We start from the raw sequence: 23,143 nt of genomic DNA on the forward strand, positions 1-23,143 counted from the left end.
TACCTAATGTAAATGACGAGTTAATGGGTGCAGCAAACCAACACGGCACATGTATACATATGTAACAAATCTGCACGCTGTGCACATGTACCCTAGAACTTAAAGTATAATAAAAAAAAACAACATTTTTTTGAATTTAAAAAAATCATGATAGGCAACGTCATAGGTATATCATTTGGGGAATAATCATCTGGCTTCTTTTTTTTTCTTTATTTTTTTTGAGACGTAGTCTCGCTCTGTCACTCAGGCTGGAGTGCAGTGGCGCGATCTCGGCTCACTGCAAGCTCCGCCTCCCGGGTTCACACCATTCTCCTGCCTCAGCCTCCTGAGTAGCTGGGACTACGAGCGCCCGCCACCATGCCCAGCTAATTTTTTGTATTTTTAGTAGGGACAGGGTTTCACCGTGTTAGCCAGAATGGTCTCGATCTCCTGACCTTGTGATGTGCCCGCCTCGGCCTCCCAAAATGCTGGGATTACAGGCGTGAGCCACCGTGCCTGGCCCATCTGGCTTATTTCTAAGCTGAATGATGGTTAGACATTTCCAAATATATGAATTTATTTATTTATTTATATTTTTAACTGCCTTTTGCTAATCAGTGATTCTGATTTTCCTTAAGTTGTTTAAACATAGTATAGAATTGTTCAACAAAATGAGTAAGAATTAGAACTGAAACATTTTCAAATTTATTCTTCGATGTGATCTCTCAGGCATTCAGCACTGTTGATTTCCACTACCTCTAGACTACCTTGGCTTCCACAGTCTAATTTTACATACTCTTGGTCTCCTAATGACCACCTGTATGTATTTCATCTTCCATGTCTCATGGATATTGTAAACACAATGTCTCCAAGACCACACTAATTTTACCTTCTCTCCAAAGCATGCTCTTATTCTTATATACTAGTGTACCATCATCCATGATCTATTCCATAAATTCTGTTTTCCCCTCTTGTTGTACCCATATCTCATCTATGAAAAAGTCAATATTCCTTTTCATGTAAATGTAATTCTTTCCATCTTTGCTAATTCAATGGAATCAGGTTTATGTCTCACCTTATTTGAATTGCTACAATGTTCTCTAAAGTGTTCTTATCTTTCCACAGTCACTAAAATGTAATAGAAACAGCTAATTTCCCTACTTTAAAAATATACCATATCTCCACATCCTCTAAAACAGAAAATCTTGACTCTCTAAGGTTGTTACACAAGCCTCCCCACTCCCACAATGTGGTTTCTGTCTCAGTAATTCCATCTCTTGCCATCTCACATTTACCTCCCTTAAATCTTCATATTTTAAATTTATTTGATATTAAACTACTTGCTCAATATCTATCATGATTCATTTGTTCACCTTATCATTAGATAACATAGTAAATATTCATTATTTGCCCCTTTTGGATTTGCATCTTGCTTTATCTGAAATACCAACTCCCTGCTCTCTGCTTAAATGATCCATTCTAAGAAATGCCTTTCCTGATGATGTCATCTCAAAGAAATTCCTATTATCTACCTCTTTTAATTTTTTTACATCATCCTATTTGTATCTTCACTGCAATTATTACAAACGTAAATGTATCTCTGTCATTCATTTGTTTAATTATTATCTTTCTGCTTTCATTAGAATACATATTACCTGAAGTTAAGAGTCTTACATGTCTTCATAAACAACCTATTTACCAAGACCCAGAATAGTACATGACATATAGTAGGCATAAACAAATATTTGGGCAAAAAAAAAAAAAAAAGAAAAAGAAAAGAAGGATGGAAGAGAAGGTGGGGGGAAGGAGGAAGTGCTGGTTTCTTAGTATGCCTTTGACATCTTAGTTTGCTTTTCGGCTATCATGCTGGATATATTAGTCTGTTCTTGCACTGTTATAAAGAAATACCTTAGACAGGGTAATTTATAAAGAAATGAGGTTTAATTAGCTTAAGATTCTGCAGGCTGTTCGGGAAGCATTATCTTGGCCATTTGTTCAGCCTCTGGAGAGACCTCAGGAAACTTACAACCATGGCAGAAGGCAAATGGGAAGCAGATTTGTCTTTCATGGCCAGAACAGAAGAAGAGAAAGATGGGGGAGGTGCCACACACTTATAAACAACCAGCTCGCCTGAGAATACTATCACAGGAACAGCACCAAAGGGATGGTGCTAACCCATTCACGAAGGAGCCACCCCCATGATCCAATCACCTCCTATCAGGCCACACCTCCAACACTGGGGATTATAATTTAACATGAGATTTGGGTGGGGACACAGATCCAAATCATATCATTGAATTGCTAATAATAAGCTCTGAAGAATTGTTTTCTAAGTATACTTGAAAATATATAAACATTTTATAGGCATAGTTTTCTATCTTCTGCAAAGATAATCTCACCAAATAATTCCTTTATTAGCTTATTTTCCCCTTCTTTAACTATAGAGTCATAGTTAGAATAAGGGAATAACTAGAAAATGTATCATTTTGGCCCTCTGAAATTTTGTCCACCTGGTTGCAACTAAGCTTGTATGTATTTGTGATGCTCCAGGGGTCATATGGACGTACATTAAACGTTGGAAATTGTAGAGATGTATGTTTGTTTTCATTTACCCCCTGATGCTTATGTTTATGTCTTATTTCTGCCCCTAATTAAGAGTGTGTTTCCTTTATTAAGAAAATAATGGGAAAGTTTAGGCTCATATAGAATTACTAATGGATGATATTGAATCTCCAGCTTAACTAGATAAATCTATGTTTTAAACCCTACTCTTATCTTGGACTTTATAATCATGTAACTGCACTCACTTCTCTCAGCCTTTTTCTAGTCTACCCTGGGTTATCATTTACTCATTATCATTATGTTAGTTAACAGAATTGAAGAAATGTCATGAAAGCTGTAATATTTTCCAATAAATAAAGTGTAAGTAGACCTTTTGAGATGAGTTATTTTGGTCCTCATAAATTAGGCCTCTTGAAAGATAATATTTCAACCAAAAATGGATATTTTTCTGTCAGTGAAATAAAAAAAGAAAAGATGAGTACACCTAATGGCAGGTTTATTATGAATGCTCTAATATCTGTCAGCTCTGAGGAATGAGGTAGCAGGAGTCTGTTTTAAACCCACAACTCTCTTGTGTCTGAAAGTATTCAATAGCTTACTCAGCCTGAACAATTTATTATTTTGAAGCCTACTCCATAAAATGACAAGATTAAATTATTCAGTCAATATTGCAGTGTTGGCTTCTGTCATGGATGTATTTAATTTAATAAAAAAACATTGAATGCCCCATTTATCATATGGTTACCATTTTATACACTGCATTTGTTGACACTATCTCTTTTTTTTTCTTGGCATTGAGAACACTAATTAATTCATGACTATGATATATCATCCACAGTAAATGTCCCTAGAGCTCTGGCAGGTTAAAAAACTGGTCAAATATATATCTACTAATAATATTTATCATTGTACTTAACAGCATTACATGTGATAATATAGGGATTCTTTAGTAAGCAGAGTCTATAGAACAATTCTGTTATTATTTATTCTTTAGTATAGTCTCTGAATTGCTATGTGTTTATAACACACTTCAAGGTCTCCTATATGTACAACACTATGCCCCTGGAGAAAATTTCTTTCAGATATTAGGTTATAGTATATAACACTGAGCTATGTAAGTTTAGGAGTAAAAATGATCTTTTTTCAGTTCTTTTGTCTGTGCATTTTGAAAAAAATTAAAATTGACTTTTATTATTTAAATCAGTGAATAACTCTTTCTAGCTTTTTTTTCCCCCTGTACTCAGGTGCTGTTTAATTCCAGTATTCTTAAAACAGATCCCACTGTCATTTTCCAAATTCTTGAAACTTATATGTAGAAATAACCATTTCATTTTCAGGTAGAAGATGAATAGCCCAGTATTTAGTGAGGAAACAAAAATAGTTGTACAAATCTATTTTCCCTAAGATTTTGAGCATACACAAATATTTTAACTATTCTACTAAAAACAACTTCCCATTGCACAATAATCTTTATGGAAAAAGGATTTTCATTTGAGTGCTGATAGCCAGTATCCAAATTAAATTTCGTTAAAAATATAAAATAATTGAAGTTACTGGCCACTCTAACTGCATAGGGGATAAATTCCTTTTATATATTGTGAATGTGGTCAAATGTTTGAATATCTAAGTAAAAATTTTTAATATTCTGTCTTTCAGGGTAGTTTTTATTCATGTGTTCATGAATAGTGAATAGGACCTTTGTTGTTACTGTTCTTTTTCTTTTTTTTCTTTTTTTGAGACAGAGTTTCACTCTTGTTGCCCAGGCTGGAGTGCAGTGGCGCCATTTTGGCTCACTGCAACCTCCACCTCCAGGGTTCAAGTGATTCTCCTGTTTCAGCCTCTCCAGTAGCTGAGATTACAGGTGCCCGCCACCACACCTAGCTAATTTTTGTATTCTGTTCTTGTTTTTTAAAAATCTTTCTCAAGCTTGCTTGTTTAGCATAAAGCTTCAGAACCTAGGTCCCAAGATATATTAATATAGCCGTTCAGTGGGCATCCAAGGTGATTCTCCTGCAAGTGGTTTGCAGACGCTATGAGAAACAAGTCTCTAAACCACAGTATCATCTCTGGAATATTTATATTTTCATTACATTTTTAAGTAGTCATCCAAAAATCTAGAAATTGTATTTTCCAAAAGTAAACTTTTTACAAATTATAAGTCTAAGATTGTTATATCCTACACAAGCCAACTTCACCTCCTTCTATCAGCACCCTAATCCCTTAAAAATATATTCCCAAGTGAATCTGCTTCCATGGTAAGAAAAGTGACATATTTTCCTACTTTCCTCATATTCGTTTTTCAATGTTCATGCAGCTTCCTGAATTTCGATATAAAAATGTCATAAAAGTGTAAGTAAAGAAACTATGAACAGGTGAAAACAGTGAGACACAAAACTATAAATAAAAATAAGGGGAAATATTTGCTTTCATTAGACAATGAAATAAATAGAAAAGCATAGCTAAGGAGATGGTCTTAGTGCAGACATGGGGAAGGCCTAACACTAAGGTGATGGCGAATTCTTAGAGAATGATGCTTTACTGTTCCTGGGTTTCCAGTTACATAACACACCCGATGATAACAAATAATGCCAACTGAAATTCTGAAAAAAAGCTGAATGACAAGCCCTGAGGAACAACTATATTGAAGAATAGAAAAAGTCATTTTTGAGTAAAGTTGATCATATTTTATTTTGCTTTCACACTTGTTCATGTTAACTACAATCTTCTGAGTTCAGCAATTGACTGCTTAGAGTAATAAAATGGAGTGATTTGGGGACTATAAATATTTGAGATTTTTTTAAAAGTGGATTTCTAGTTTAGAGGGACATTTTCATCATTTCTTATTGAATATACAGAAGCAAGAATAGTTTTATGTTATCAAATGCTTATGAACCTTATAGCCTCATTCTTTTTGGATATCATAGAAGAAAATCAATAAAAAGATAGATACAAAGTCAAACTATCCTGCCATCAAGATGAAGCATTGCCCTCTTTAAGTGCATTTGTAAGTTGTGGCATAAGATGGATCATAAAAGTTTTGGTGTATTATTTATATGGAGACAGCTTTCCTGTCTCATAAACTCTTACTTTGCTTTCAGTGCACTGGGAAACAAGGAAGCCTAGAAGAGGCACTAAGAGGTATTGTGTAAGAGTGTTTATTGATTCAGACAAACTTTCTAAAGTCCATTCTCAGGCATGCTCCAGGGTTGCACGTTTTTCATTGGATTGGTTGGAGGGTGACTCTCAAGGCTATGACCTGGCCTCCTGATCGTCAGCTTGTCAGTGAGGTTCGGCATTACCTGAAAAAGCTACAGTGCATTGATCGTGCCACATAGAAACATTGCTCCAGCAATGTGTTGTTAAATAGCACTGAGGTTTAGCTATCCTGTGCCTGCTCAATGCATTAACCATTCAGCTCAATGCTTTTACACCAAATACTAAATCATTTCAAAAGCCATCCTTGTCATTACAAATTAGCATGTCAGAAACTAGTAACACTATCAATTAGTGAAGTAATGGTAATGTCTGTGAATGTCCAGTTTTTACTGGTCATCTTATATTCTTCAGCATCTCATGTCATAACTGGTAAAACTACATCCACCCTTTTTCCACAATTCCTTCATACCAAGAGTTTGAAGATTTCAAAAAATTGATGCTTCATTGGAAAGGTTGAACAAAAACAGCATAACATGTTTCTATAAGAAGTCCTTTCCACTTTCTGCCTTGAATCATGTGCTCTTGATTAAACAACACTATTTTAGAAATGAAAGGTTAGTTTTGACCAAAACCAAGTTTTGCTTTTCAATACTACACATGAAAGCTGCTGAAATGCCAGATATTTAAAAGGGGTTTATTTTAATTAATGATGCTTCTTAATGGGACATTAACAAAAATTCTACTGTTTGTCCTGTAAAAACAATATTAAACTTCCCTTAGCATAGGTAGATATTAAGAGAGATGGATAGATTGATAGAGTGAGATGTCAGAAGATCGCCTAGAATTATGAAAATTACTACTTACAATTATGTAATTTATTTAAAATGCATTTCACAATTTAACTATATCCTCTTTCAAAAAGTGAAGAAAACAAAGTATGAAAAATAAAACAAATGGTTTTTATTCCCATTGATTTGAATCGAAGGCAGATGTGTTTGTACCTTTAAATGTATTTATATATTCAGTCATATAAGTTCAAGGCTTTTCCACAATGTTGAAACTAAACAATAGAGCTGCTGCTAACTGTTAAGTCCATAGTAGTTTATTACCTTCATCAAATTACATTCATGACTACTTAATGAAAGTCAATCAGTGTACCTTGCAGGGGATGGAGTCAGAGGTTATGTGATACTCATAGCACTAATGACTTCCTGTCTGCCATGTTGAGGAACAGAGCTAAGGTCAGGTGAAATAGGAAGAGAAAGCTGTTATACTTTAATTATTCTTCATTATCCATTTCATACATTATGAATGAATATATTGGAAAATTCAGAAAGTTGCATGCTATTTCAAGTAAGAATGTCTAAATACTGATACAAAGTTATACAAAAGACTTGGAAAGAAAAACCCATTTTGCCATCTCATGGCTTTGTCAAACTAAATTCATGGGTACGAAACATATAAAAGGCAATTTAGTTCACAACTTAATAACTCATCGTGAGGGAAATGAAAAGTTGATCAGTGTTTATAGCACTTTCAAAAGCATATAGTAAATTTCCTGTTAAGCAAAAATTGACTCAGTTAATGATGCATCCATGCTTTTTGCTTGTTCTTCCCTTTTTTAACCACTCTCCGCCTTAGAAAAAAAAAACAACAACTCAAATTTGGTTATTGTCTTCTTTGAGAGAGTAGTAGACATATTTAAAAGATCAAACTAAAGGAATCAATTTTATTGCTGGAAAGAATCAATGACCAGGAAGTTTTAAGAATTATATAATATATATACCCACACACACACATATGTGTGGGTATATATACACACACACATATAGTTTTTGGGAAGTGTGTCAAAAGTCAAAAATATATACTGGGGTCCTCAAAATATTATTTTCTTTTTTTCTCAGTTATATGTTGATTCAGTCGTTCAGGTAACACCCATACACCCATTGGCCACTGACCTATGGCCAACTTTGAGCTGCTCCTGAGCAGGTAAAGATGAATAAGCCAATGCATTATCCACTGAAGTTAAAAAATATATATAGTTCGTGGTTACCTAAGATTAGTGACTAGACGTTTACCCGGCAACTAATGGAAACACAGAGGAAAAATCAGTTTTAGATGGTGATTGTTGTCAACATCTTAATATAGAAAATATTTCACCAAAATATTTTTCTGGAAATTTCCTTTTCTTCCAAATACACTGTATCTAAACTACAATATAACTGTTAAAAAATATCCTTTCTGATCCTTCTTAATTTAGTTTTTAGAACTATGTTTGAATATATTAAGGAAGTAAGAAATTGGGCTAGTTTTTATATTCAAAATTTTTTTGTATCCTCTGTCTTTAATCAATGATTCTGAATCTGAGCTGTAATCTTGCAACATAGTCGTTAGTGGTTAGCATTTGTGTATTTTGAAAATGACAGTGTTATATGTGTTTAAGGCACAGTTCCTTAAAATGATGATGCCATGTATTAGGAAAGCATAGGGAAATGGGTATTAATTTATGCACAGTTTATGAGAGAGTATATGGGCAAACTTTACATAGCAAAAGTTATAGATAGTCCAAGTAGGAAATCAGTTCTATACATTACAGTATGTTCATCCAAGGAATCTCACGCAGATTTTAGGGAAGAGAGCTTATAATAGCATAGGGGATTATTAAAGAAAATCTTTTGTATAAGGTGTAAGGAAGGGGTCTAGTTTCAGTTTTCTGCATATGGCTAGCCAGTTTTCCCAGCACCATTTATTAAATAGGGAATCCTTTCCCCATTGCTTTTTTTTTTTTTTTTTTTTGGTCAGATTTGTCAAAGATCAGATGGTTGTAGATGTTTGGTCTTATTTCTGAGATCTCCATTCTGTTCCATTGGTTTATGTGTCTGTTTTGGTACCAGTACCATGCTGTTTTGTTTACTATAGTCTTGTAGTATAGTTTTAAGTTGGGTAGCGTGATGCCTCCAGCTGTGTCCTTTTTGCTTAGGATTGTCCTGGGTAAATGAAAACATGGACACAGGGAGAGGAACAACACACACCCGGGCTTATTGGGTGAAGTGGGGGAGGGAGAGCCTCAAGATAAATAGCTAATGCATGCAGAGTTTAATACCTAGGTGATGGGTCGATAGGTGCAGCAAACCACCATGGCACACATCTACCTATGTAACAAACCTGCACATCCTGCACATGTATCCCAGAACTTAAAATAAAATAGAAAATTGTATGCTGTTGGGGAAAATGTTTGTAACATTGTATACAAATTTTTCTGTATTTTTGGTAAAGTACATTATGAATATAGTATATAGTCATATATAAACTGAAAAACTGAAAAACTTTATTCAAATGGACAATACCAGATCATATATGAAATAGATTTCTGACATGCAACTTCTACAGCAGTCAGCTCACAAAGGTCAGGATTTGGTAAATGGATGGCAGTTTTTCTAATTTTTGTCCATTTCCACATTAGTACCAACTAGAGAAACTCAACTATGCTCCAGAAACCAACCACATAAGGTTTTTCTCATTAGCCACCTCCTGCTTTCCTAAGCCAGCAAGCCTGTCAGAGAACACTTGATGGCTTCTCTTTTGTTTTCCATGATGAAGCTTTTCACACCACGCTTGCCTTTGAGCTTTTGTCAAAGGCACGTGACTTGGTGGGTCCCTTTATACATAATTTCAATGGAATATTTACTCATTTACTTTTTAGCTGTTTGGAAGATTTATTCAGGAATCCATAAGGATGTTTGCCATTTCCTGTATGAAACACTTAAAATCGAATATCCCACAGTTTATACATGCTTAACATTATAATATTTACTGATCTTTAGACACTTTACCATTGTAATATGAACACAAGCCCTAATAGAGGGATGGTCTGTCATTCCACATGTTAAATTTTCTGAATTTCTAAGAAATAACAGAAATCATTTTTGAGGAAGAAATTACATAATTTATACAGATAATCATAAAATGTTGTGATTTTTATCATTGTTATAATAAAAGCCTATCCTCCTTTGTTAAAGTAACATACCATACATCTACAACCATCTGATCTTTGACAAACCTGACAAAAACAAGCAATGGGGAAAGGATTTCGTTGGCATAATGCTTTTCTATATTTCCTTCAGCTTCCAAATGGGATCTAATTAAACTAAAGAGCTTCTGCACAGCAAAAGAAACTACCATCAGAGTGAAAATGGAGAAAATTTTTGCAACTTACTCATGCCTACTTTTTAGAGAGGTGGCCATTATAAAGTTTGAGGCCCAGGCAAATCCAGATGTGGACATATGGAATTTGTGATTTCAAATGGATATTCACTAAATTTCTTCATAAAACTACTCACCATGGTACAGACAAATTCGTTGTTATCTTAAGTCAGCATTGGTAGGGGAACTTTGAAATGACAGTTGACATTATTTTCAAATCATGAGTCATTTGTCAGCAGCTGAAGAAAAACTGTAAAGATATACATGAACAGATTCCACAGCCTCAAGAGTATTTTGAACACTTTCTTGTGGATTTTATCTGACTTTCATCCCCTCAAAGAGATTTTTAATATGACTTAGTCATCATATACCTATTTTAAGAATCAGGTGGAGGGTTTCTTTAGTAAAAATCTATACTTTTCACAGTAGTTGAAAGGCTGGATGATTTTGTGTTTTCATCTTGAGGCGCACATCTGAGGGAATTGTGATGAATAATTTTATGTATTGACTTGACTGGGCCATGGGATGCCCAAATATTTGATCAAACATTATTATGGATGTGTGGATGAGGGTGCTTTGGTTGATATTAATGTTTAAATTGGTAGACTTGGCCAGGAGCGGTGGCTCACGCCTGTAATCCCAGCACTGTGGGAGGCTGAGGTGGGCGAATCACAAGGCCAGGAGTTTGAGAACAGCCTGGTCAACATGGCAAAACTCCATCTCCACTAAAAATCCAAAAATTAGCTGGGAGTGGTGGTGTGCACCTGTAGTCCCAGCTACTCAGGAGGCTGAGGCACAAGAATCACTTGAACCCGGGAGGCAGAGACTGCTATGAGCCAAGATCACACTACTGCACTCCAGCCTGGGTGACACAGCAGAACTCTGTCTCAATGAATAAATAAATAAATACATACATAGTAAATGTGTAGACTGAATAAAGCACATTGTTCTCTCTTATGTGGGTGAACCTCATTCAATCAGTTGAAAGAAATAATAGAAAAAAAATGCTGACCTTCTGCTGAAAATGAGAATTCTTCCTGGCTGATTGCCTTCAAATTGAGATATCAGCTTTCTTCTGACTTTAGACTTAATCTGAAACATTGGCTTCTTCTGAGTCTCAAGCCTACTGGCCTTTGGACTGGAGCACCACCATCAACTCTCTTGGATCTCAGACATTTGGACTTAGACTGAAACTAAACCATTTGCTCTCCTGGGCCTCCAGCTTGCTGTCTCACTCTCCAGATCTTGGAATTTGCCAAACTTTGTAATTATTTCATGAGACTATTCCTTATTTTATGTGTGTGTGTGTATAATGTAATCAAATATATTGTGAAACATATTAAATTATATATAATTATATATTTTTATAATAGTATAATATGCCATATATTATATAATCACATAATATATCTTAATCATATACATACACATGCATATATACAAAAGCAGATGTATGTATATATAATATATAATATATAATACATATATGAAAAAGTATTACAAGGTACTTATGTACTATGACCAACAGGGTAAGGCTACCTTTGCACAACATTTTCCTAAACAACTTATTTATGATTATTAAGCAGGAAATTTTATCTATTGAAGGATGCACCAGAGAAAAACGTCCTTTGAACGTTGTTGAAGTGGATCTTATCAGGCACTGTTAGTAACAAATACAATAGTGGAACTCTAAGGAATCAAATCCTACCTAGTTCATGTTTCATAACTAAAGAACAAATTTAGAGCACCACGCAACTGGCAGATGATTCCAATTGGGGACTTCAAACTGTCGCTTCACGGAGATCCTTTAGAAGCAGTAGGTCTTTGGAAGCAGACAGTGATGCAAAACCTTTGGAAGAAGCAGATGATCTCAGATAGATTCCCAAGACATTGGAACAAGGCCCCTGTCTAATTATGGTTTTACTTTTTATCCACTTGCTTATAAACATTTTTCTCAAATAGACCTCTGATTGTTTTCCATACACAATAACCCTTTGTTTTTTTCATCTTCATCACTGTAATTGTTAGGTCAGAAGATACTCACTCTAATGTCATTTTCAGATTATCCCAATCATTAGTCCTGCCCTCAGTCTTAGCCCATTACCAAACTCCCATGAGAAACCATCCAGTCTCATACAATGGAACCACAGCAAACTATAGCAGATGGCATTTCCACTTTCGTGAAATGTACAAATTACCTTTAACCAATCAACTTGTGACTTTCTAGTATCCTTTTGCCCTCTAAAAAAAAAAGAACCAATAATCACAATCTAAAGTCCATACCCTGGGTAGTTCTAAATTTGAATTCAACATCCATTTTAGGGTACTACACTAAACATTTGCCACCTGGAATAGACTAATAGAGACGCAAATATATAACTTGGCTAATGTAAGGCCTCAGTTTGATCTCCCACATGCCCCTACTGGATACTCTTTTGTTTGTGGCAAAACATCTGGTGTTTGCCTCATGCTAACATGGGTGCTTTAAGAACAATATTGTGAGATGTGTCTATACAAAGAGACCACACTTCTCTGAACACCAAAACTATAAATTCTGACACAAATGTGAGGTCTAAAATGAGGTCACCTTGATTATTCAGGCACTCTACCTGGGGAAATTACTGATTCATTTTTTTATGTGAACTGATTCATTTTTTATGTGAACAAGTAGCGTTTCCAATGGTGGAACTCACACTAGTAGAAAAGACTGCAGAGAAATTATTACATTATTAATGGAAACACCTCTGCCCTAGATGGAATATAGCTCAATCTCAACAGCATGAAGAGTGATGCATAACGCATTTGCTCTAGGTTTCTTGTTGGCTAGTCTTGATGACATGTGTGCCACGGCTAATATTTCTTACTGTACTTGGATCACTGAAGGAGGTAAGCAGACAAGGCTATGCATTCCCTTAAGGAAAAAGCTACTTGGCTTTCTCAGGTTCATCCTAATGGTGTTTGGAATTTTTCTGTTGGACAACTGGGGTTCCTGGTTCTAAAGGATCTTACTTGGATTTTTAATGATTCTTGTTTTTGTCATAGTGGTCCTAATAATGGCCCACTGAATTGTATTTTGAGTACTAAACGCTTCTTTATCATCCTTTGGTACATGATGATGCAAAAACAAAAGGTAAGTAGAAATCATCGTAAACTAATTATAGAAATAACTGAACAATCTCTGAGAAGATCTGGCTCTCTAGCCTGCTTCGAATTGATAAATCTCTTCCAAGTGAGAAACTGACCAACGAGAGGATTGACAAACAATATACAAATGGATTTGATCAATGATCATCGGCTTCCTTGTATTTCCCCCCAAATTTCCAACTCAGGACTAAACAGAAAATGTCGGATTCTTCCCAAAAAAATCACATAAGCCCCTCTTCTAGTTAACTTTGTCACGTCAAAGACTTCCAGTCAAAACATACCTAGATCTTTTTGTTTTGTCACTATGAACCTTTCGAATTTTTCTGCATGCCTTTGAGTCTCTGCCAAATGCAAGTCAGGGTTGTTACAGCAAACTGTCTCTGTTCTCATTTGAGTGCTCTGTTTTCACAAGACAAAATATGCAATATTACATACTAAAATAGGACAATGATCGCATTTTGTTTTTCTGTGTTTTCAAATTTTGTATATAAAATATATGTATATATTAGTGAGATTATAAAAATATTTTAAATTATAAATATACCTATGCAATATACAATTTCTTAAGTTTTAATTTCAATGAGAACAAAATGAGATCAAGTTTGCCATGTCCTTGCAGCTAGGGTAAGTGAGAAAAGCTTTTCTATGAGCCAGTTTCAATATTAATTTCTGAAATACATTTCAAGTAGAACTAAGATACTGAACTACATGGGAATCAAGAGGAGATTAAAGTTAAGAAAGAAGATCCAGTCAAAAACAAAATGAGAGAACACAGGAGCAGAGCTTTAGTTCAGAAAGCAAATGATGTGAAGTTTTTAAAGAAAAGCACCTCAAATGCATATCCCTGTCTCCTTTCGGCTATCCAACAGTATTCTTGACAAGTTCTCTTATCTAATCTGCTTTTCTGAGTAGATTGTTGAAACATGGTTTTAATGGCTACAGTATAAATAAATAAATCAGCCACATTCCAGTAAAAACCCCTGACCCAGTACAACTTCCAGACATCTAATCCTGGGGAATCTTTCTTTGAAAGCAAGTAATACATACATATCATTTAGACATATGACATATATTCTGGAATCTCTTAATATGCATTTTGTTTATACATGTTTACATATGCTCATATACATACAATCATATGTATGACATTTACTTCTATTGGTACTTTCTAAATGTCTAAATTTACAAGTACTGAATATTGTTTATTTCCTGTCAGAGGGCTTTAAAAAAAAAATCTGGCCGGGCACAGTGGCTCACGCCTGTAATCCCAGCACTTTGGGAGCCTGAGGTGGGCAGATCACCTGAGGTCAGGAGTTCAAGACCAGCCTGACCAACAGGGCAAAACCCTGTCTCTACTAAAAAATACAAAAATTAGTTGGGCATGGTGGTGGGCGCCTGTAGTCTCAGGTACTTGAGAGGCTGAGGCAGGGAGAATCGCTTGAACCTGGGAGGCAGAGGTTGCAGTGAGCCGAAATTGCACCACTGCACTCCAGCCTGGGCGACAGAGCAAGACTCCCTCTCAAAAAAAAGAAAAAAAAAAATCTGTCCCCAAAATTATATAACTTTGAGACAGAGTGAATGATTCATGAAACAATTTTATTTATCTTTGACTCTGATTAATAAAGTTATGGAAATTATGTAAAAGTATAGTAGCATCTAGAAATCAAGTAGCAATAGAAATAGAGATGAATTATTTTTAGGTAAAACCTACATATAACATAAGGCAGACTAATTTTTAAAAATCATGCTTATTAAAAGCTACTACTCTCTCAACCACAAAATAAATGAAAAGAATTAGGAAAATAGATTAGTAATAGTGTAAAAACCTTTGTCAGCTGATAATCTGCCATGTCTAATTTCATTTCTCATTACATGACATTAAATGTTCAGTCTCCAGTCCGCAGGTGAGAATTGTTCTTTCAGAATAAAATTTCCCTTTTCCACCAACATAGCAATTCTCACTTCCCTGATTGCTAAGTGATAATTAATACTTTTGGATCCAGATAGACATCTAAAAATATGATTTTCATTACCTTTTTTCAGGTCACAGAAGTATAAATGCTTTTAAAAAACCCACTGGTATTTATTATTAACTATTGTGTAGTATTTTTAAAAAGCAGAAATATTCTTCATGATCCTTCACATATAACTGTCTTACCTAATTTTCTAGTTAAAAAAGTGCATAAATTAGAAACTGTCATTAATTGGAATTAAAATAAGTGTCCACATAGGAAAATGAAGGAGAATAATCAAACAATTCAATTATTCTGATTTTCATATAGATAACCACCATGAATTCCAGAACTACATTTTTATTATTATTTCAATTGCTTAGTGAGGTGCAGATTGGAACTTATTCATTTTACTTAATGTAGGTATAAAGTGACCATTCTGTGATTTGATAATAGGTCTTAACTCCTGATATATAAATTTAATCATAATAATAAGATATTCTAAACAGCCTCTTTCACATGTAAGATCATTATACAAACGGGAACAAGGTAAACAAGGTAATGTGTTTCTCCTCTCACAAGATCAATGGAATATACTATTTTTTAAGTTTCAGACAGATGTTCTAACATCAGTTTAATTTAACTCTCTTGGAAAATACTCTCTTGGTAAATGAAGGGATTCCTATTAAAAATGTAACTTGCTAATAAAACCCAGATTCAGATTACGTGTGTGTGTATATATATACACACATATACGTATATGCGCAATGGAAATCAGTACTGTTGATGGTAGATTCTCACTACCACTTCCAAAACAAGCATTAATAATTTTCCCAGGCAATGTAACCCCATGAGTGTATACAGTAAGACTGGCCCTCATTTTTTAAGGCATTCTCAAAAATTACCACCTTCCCAAGAATGTCATTTGACTTAGATATTAGGTTGCTTTTACAGCCCCCCAGTGGCTGGTTCTTCATTTATTTGAATGTAAAGCAATGTTAATGTTGCCCCAGGGATGCACAGAGTATGGTGCAATATTTCTCAAACTTCAATGTGCATACAAATCACCTGGGGATGTTATTAAAACACAGATGTGGATTCAGTGGGTCCAGTGTGGGGCATTCAATTACCTATTTTTAAATAAACTCCTAGGAGATCTCCATGCTGCTAGTCAGTTCTTGAATCACCCTTTCAGTAGCAAAATAGGCAAACGCATACCAAAGCAATGCTTCATTTTCACCACCAGTTTATTGCCTATTAATGTGACTCTATATCAGTGTTTTCTTACCATTACCGAAAACCTTTTGACGGTCACAGGGGTGCTGGTGCTGAGTTGCTGCAGTTGCCTTTTCATGCCACAGTGAGTCAGTTCTTCCTGCTTTGCTTCCTCCTCCATGGACATCGAGAAATTTGTCAAGAATGCAACGTTTTGCTCTCCTCCCTTGCTCTCCTTCACACCCTCTACATAGTTTCTTTTGCCAAGTGCCTTCTCTTGTTCCTTCACCTATTCCTTCTATTTCCTCTATTTTCTTTCTCTCATTCATCCTCTGCCTTTCAGTTTTTGCATCCCTGTGGTCATTTGTTTTATCATTTTCTTTCTTGCTTTTCTCTTTTTTTCTTCCTTCCCACTTACAAACAACTATCTCTCCCAGGAAGTGACTGGACTCAAAATATGGTGCAGTGGTAGTTTGTATACGGATATATGGAGTTTTTGAAACACACACCTTTGCACTCACACACTCTCACATACTCACGTGCGCACACACACACACACAGAGTTCATGTCTCAATTGTGATTGTAACCCTACTTGAGAAGATTGTATAACATACAAAAAAGATAACTATAATTTAATCCAGCCAACTGAGAGAAATACTGAGGGAGTAATTTTATTCTGGATTGGCTTTCAATTCTTTTTTGTATTAAGATGTACGTGTTGTCCTTCACTTCTAGGTACTGCAGGATTATTTTAATCTAGCCTATTTCCTTTTTGTTCTTCTTTTTCAGAATAAAAACAGTCAACTGCCAGGGGTCTTCAAATTATTCCCTGTGTATTAGTTCCTTCTCACACTGCTATAAGAACTGCCCGTGACTAGGCAATTTTTAAAAGAAAGAGGTTTAATTGACTCACAGTTATGCATGGCTGGGGAAGCCTCAAAAAACAATCATGCCAGAAGGCGAAGGGGAAGCAAAGCACCTTCTTCACAAAATGGCAGAACAAGTGCTGAGTGAAGCGGAAAGGGCTCCTTATAAAACCATCAAATCTCCTGAGAACTCACTATCATGAGAACAGCATGGGGGAAACCACCCCCATGATTCAATTACCTCCACCTGATTTCTCCCTTGACACATGGGCATTATAGGGATTACAATTCAAGACGAGATTTGGGTGGGGACACAAAGCCTAACCATAACACCGTGTTTAAACAATGTGAAGTTATACAAAACAACTGTCTGCTTTGCTTAAGTGCTGGGTCTAAGAGTACTGCCTAATATTTTCACTATGCTCCTTCTCATAACTTCTCTGGGGTCCCATTTCCACTTACTTTTTTGTTAGTTTACATTTTTCCTTCTTTACGCCTTCTCTTCCATCTACATGTTTCATTTGAAGGAAAGACTAGAATCTATTCATACAAAAGCAGATTTACATCGCGATCTGAAAGATGTTTTTGCAATGATAGCATGAGCTGCATACTTCTGGTGCCAACAGATTGCAATGAAGGCAACAGCATGACTGATCACACGCAATCTGCACCCTATTCGTGTTCATAGACAGCACTGTTCTTGTTCTGTTTCCAATTGTCTCTTTACCAAGCGCAGCATTCCTGGAAGCTGTGTGTCTTAATTACTGAAGATGGTTCAAGTGACCAGTTCTTACATTAATTTTCATATGTAAATACTGAACTCAGTTTTAAGTGTACAATTTGTGCTTTCATATTCTTTTTATTTTTAGGTTTAAATTTATGTGTTTTTTTTTTGAACTTTTAGGTTCAGGGGTACATGGGCAGGTTTGTTATATGGTAAATTTGTGACACAGGGGTTTGAGGTACACATTATTTCATCACGCAGGTACTAAGTCTAGTATCTAACAGTTATATTTTTCTGCTGTTCTTCCTCCTCCCACCCTCTACACTCCGGCAGGCCCCAGAATCTGTTGTTCTCCTCTTTGTGTCCATGTGCTTTCATCATTTAGCTCCCACTTATTCAGAACATGTGTTTTTTGGTTTTCTGTTCCTGCATTAGTGCCCTAAGGATAATGGCCCCTTAGTATCCTGAGGATAATGGCCAGCTGCATCCATGTTCTTGGAAAGGACATGATCTCATTCCTTTTTGTGGCTGTGTAGTATTCTGTGGTGTATAAATACTACTTTTTTTTTTTTTTTGAGACGCAGTCTCACTCTGTTGTCCAGGCTGGAGGGCAGTGGCGCAATCTCGGCTCAGTGCAACCTCCTCCTCCCAGGTTCAAGTGATTCTTTTGCCTCAGCCTCCCAAGTAGCTGAGATTACAGGTTTGCGCCACCTTGCCCAGCTAATTTTTGTATTTTTAGTAGAGATGGGATTTCACCACATTGGCCAGGCTGGTATTGAACTCCTGATCTTATGATCCTCTCACCTCGGCCTCCCAAAGTGCTAGGATCACAGGCGTGAGCCACCGCATGTGGCCATTTTCTTTATCCAGTCCACCATTGGGCATTAAAGCTGATTCCATGTTTTTGCTATTGTAAATTGTGCTGCAATGAATATGCATGTGCATGTATCTTTATAATAGAATGATTTATATTCCTTTGGGTAGAGACCCAATAATGGGATTGCTGGGTCGAATGGTGTTTCTGTCTTTAGGTCTTTGAGGAAACACTACGCTGGCGAAACTACTTTACACTCCCACCAACAGTGTATAAGCATTTCTTTCTTTTTCTCTGAAACATTGTCAGCATCTGTTTGTTTGTTTGTTTGTTTTTAGTATTTTAAATAGTAGTTATTCTGACTGGTATGAGATGGTGTCTCATAGTAGTTTTTATTTACATTTCTGTAATGATCAGTTATATTTTAAATTTGGTTTATATTCATTTGCTTTAAAATCAGAAAGTTAATCAGAATAAATCATTCTGAGTGTAACTTCATAACAAGAATACAATAACTGATCATTCTCCACTGGTAAATAGGTACCTACATAAAAAGAATTTTATTGAATAAAATCATCTAATAAACATTCATCTAAATCACTTATAGTTAATAGAAAGTAGAGTATTGGATAATTCAATAACATAACATAAATTTTTGAACTGATCATTCGTGTGACATTAAGTAAATAATCAAACGTTTCAAGGCTACCCAAGGAAAGTAGTAGCTGTTCTATTTTGCTTCTTAGCCATTGAACCCGATGAAGCACCTCTGCTTTTTAAAGCATATTGGACCTTGGTATAAATTAAGCCTCTAAGAATACAGTTTCAAGGAACAAGTCTGTTCTTTTTAGTTTTCATCAATGAAGTGCATTTCCTCACATCCCAGGTTAGTGAAGCTCATGAAACAAAATCCAGACTTTACATTTTTATTTTGTTAAATGATGTTGAAGGGGGCTTTTTTTTTTTAATAACTGGAGAGTCAGTACTAAGACTACAGATAAAAACAAAAGGTTTCTTTAGATTTCTTTTTTCATTTTTAAACTTTTTGGATTTCTGGAAAGTTCATTTATATAAAACTGAGAAATAATCATGTTTAGCCATAAAATGAAGTTAGGTTATCAGCCCATATACTTATTAATATGATTTTAACTAAACGGAATGCCTGCAGGTCTATTGAATGATATGTGTAACACACTACAGTGCATTATTTGCTCTGTGGAACAGACGTGGTATCGTTGTCTATTAATTTGTTATTGTCAGGAGTATTTCCCAAATATGACAAAAATAAAAAACACACCCACAAAATCTAAAATTCCTCGGGATTCAGTTCATATCACATAAAAAATGGCTGAAGTAAATGATTATTTCCTTCTCAAAACATTTTCATTTCTTGGCATCGTAAACACCAAAGTTCTGCAATTCTCACCCTGCCTCACTGGATGCCATTTCTAGGCTTCTCTGCTGGTTCGCGTTCCAAATCTTTCAATGTTGAAATGCACCGGGCTCAGTCGTAGCACGTTCCTCTTTATTTAAAGATATTCACATACTGCTGTTTTCCTAATGTGTTTCCCCAACTTCTCCTCCTCCTCTGGGCTCTGGATTCATTGCATGATCCATTGCATATTTAACATCTCGTCGGTTTAATGTGTACAGGCATCTTCAGCTAACATATGCTCTCAGATTTCTAAACAAATTTTATTCCCCAACCTGCACATCCCACGGTCTTCCTCATACTGGCAAATATTATTATTCATCTAGTTCCTTAGTCCAAAAATTCTCGAAGACATTTTTCTTTAGCTGTCACACTCAGCATTCAATATACGAGCAATTCCTGCCAAATTTATCTTCAAAGTGTATTGAAATTTCACTCTATTTTCCTTTGAGTGGAAACATCTCTGTTTTAAAGTACAATGGGTGATTTTCTTGTTTACTGAAATAGCTTCCTATGTGAGTTATATGTTACCAGTTTGCTTCTGAAGATTAAAGTGGTCATACAAAAACACAAATAACATTTTAATCACACAAAGCATGCCCATTTACTCCTTTACTCAAAAATTTCCAAAGGCTTCTATTCACTTTCAAAATATTTAAATTACCTAACCATAGCCAATAAATCCCACATCATTTAGCTGGTACCTATCACTCGGGCATCATTGCTACTTCACTTATTTAACTCTGTCCATGAAAACCAGGTTGGTACTCCTTGAAATATGGTAAAATATCTTCTGCCTCAGGATATTTGCAATTGATACGCTCTGATTCAAGGACACTGTTTCAGTAGGTTGTAGTTCAGGTAGATAACTCTTGTCTTCATTTCCATATTATCTGTTTGAGGAGATTTTTTCTTACCACCTTCTGTAAAATACTTTGTCCTTTCAATCTGTAGTGCTTTATCTTGCTTGATGGACAAACTTCTCACTACCTAATAGTAGAGCATACCTTTATTTGAATGTGTCTAGTATCCATATTCTCCACCAATATGTAAACTAAGTGATAAGGCTCTATATATCCTACTCACCATTTTCCTTCACGTTTCCAGATTATTTTCTTATACTTAATGGTTCACGCACAATAATACAATTTCTGTACAAATAAATGCACATACGCAAAATGGCAGTTTGTAAAACTACAATTTGTAAATAATAAATAAATGTAGAAAGGAGACAGAAAACATCAGGAGAAATGTTGCTAAAATGATTATTTCAAATCTAAAATTGAGAATAAAATTTAATTGTCCAGCAAAATATTTTGACACTCCTATCCCAGATATTCTTCATCATTCTTCTCTGTTTCAGTAAAACAAGGAAGAAGCAAAATGTGGATTTTTTTTAATTTCAGCACATGCATATCCAACCAATTATAGTGTACACACATTACAGTGGCCCCCCATAAGTCACTCCTTTGCATCTCCAACCACTAGAATATGGTAAAGATGATGTGATAGTAATTGTCATAATTAGACTGACTTTTGTCACAAAAGTGATAGGTGATCCCTTGTTTGATTAGATTGTTATACCAAAAAGCTAATGGTATGTAACTACCATGATTATCATACTTGAGAGGGCTATATGGAAAGGAAGTGCTGGTCTCCTGCAGGACCTGTAAACAGTACCCAGTCTGGATTAAAGCAAGAAAGAGATTCTCAATTCTCTAACTGCAAGGAACTGAATTTTTCCATCAACCCTCTGAGCTTGGAAGAGAGCCTGCCTCTGCAGAAAGCACTCAGGCTGGCCTGCAGCTGGATTCCAGCTGTGTAAGACTTTGAACACAGCACTCAGCTAAGAAGTCATGCCCTGATTTCTGACCCACAGAACCTCTGAAATAGTCATGTGTCATGTCAAGTCAATACATAAGTGATAAATTATTATATGGCAATATAAAGCTTATGTACTTATTTTGAAATCGGTCTTGTAAATCTTTTAAAAGCTAGAAAATGGCCAGGAGCGGTGACTCATGCCTGTAATCCTGGCACTTTGGGAGGCCAAGGTGGGTGGATCACAAGGTCAGGAGTTCAAGACCAGCCTGATCAACATGGTGAAACCCCGTATCTGCTAAAAAAAAAAAAAAAAAAAAAATCCAAAATATTAGCCAGGCATGGTGGCAGGCGCCTGTAATCCCAAATCCCAACTACTCGGGAGGCTGAGGCAGAGAATTGATGAATCTGAGAGGCGGAGGTTGCAGTGAGCCAAGATCACGCCACTGCACTTCAGCCTGGGCAACAGAGCGAAACACGATCTTAAAAAAAAAAAAAAAAAAACGTAGAAAACACAGAAAAACACAGAACAAGATTTCATGCTCAAATAATGAAATCTTGATTATAAAATTATTGGTCAGAAATGTCAAGGCCTCTTACAGATTCACTTGAGAAGCAGCACAAGCAGAAGAAATAGGATTGTTCTTGTCTTTGTTAGATTAAAAACTTAGATCATAGTGTAGCTAGACGCATTTGTGCAAAGTCATAGCAACTTTATATTTGAATTAGTTTGCATTCATCTGTGATTGTATGTATGTTTCTTTGTGATCAGATTGGGTTAAGGGATGTGTAAGGTGTTCTTTTGTCGAAAATAATGTACTTGTTATTTCTTTTGAAAGAATGAAAATAAAATCTGACTGAATATTTCAAACAGCCATACTGCACTTTTAGAAATCTAAATTGCTCTTCTGCTTCAGGCAATGACAACCAAGTGAAACTCTGGAGTTTAGAGAATGTTTTAGAAAGGAGTTTTGCATTCTATCCTTTTTATTACACTGATCTTGAAAACTATCAATGATAATAATGCAGTTGTGATAATATTTGTATCCATGCAGTATCCATGCATAGTAACAGGAATGACTCTGCTGCAAAAGGTTTCTGTCATTGTGTGAACTTTAGGTTTCTCAAAACCTTTCCTTAGAAATGCTTTGTTAGTCATACCTACATCTTGTGATCTTTTAGTATTAAACATATAATAATATATATGCTATTCTGTCTATATGCCAGAAATATTGTTAGGTGCCTGCCATACTTACAAAGAAACTATGAGAAGC

General features: G+C 35.5%; 1 protein-coding gene across 1 annotated transcript in view; it reads right to left on the reverse strand.

Annotated features, from left to right (window-relative positions):
• Positions 1-23,143, reverse strand: part of LOC134808641 (uncharacterized) — a 267,128-nt gene that overhangs the window by 54,821 nt on the left and 189,164 nt on the right. The gene's annotated exons all lie outside the window — the stretch shown is intronic.

The sequence above is a fragment of the Pan troglodytes genome, chromosome 17 (assembly GCF_028858775.2).
Source record: "Pan troglodytes isolate AG18354 chromosome 17, NHGRI_mPanTro3-v2.0_pri, whole genome shotgun sequence".
Taxonomy (NCBI): Eukaryota; Metazoa; Chordata; class Mammalia; order Primates; family Hominidae; genus Pan; species Pan troglodytes.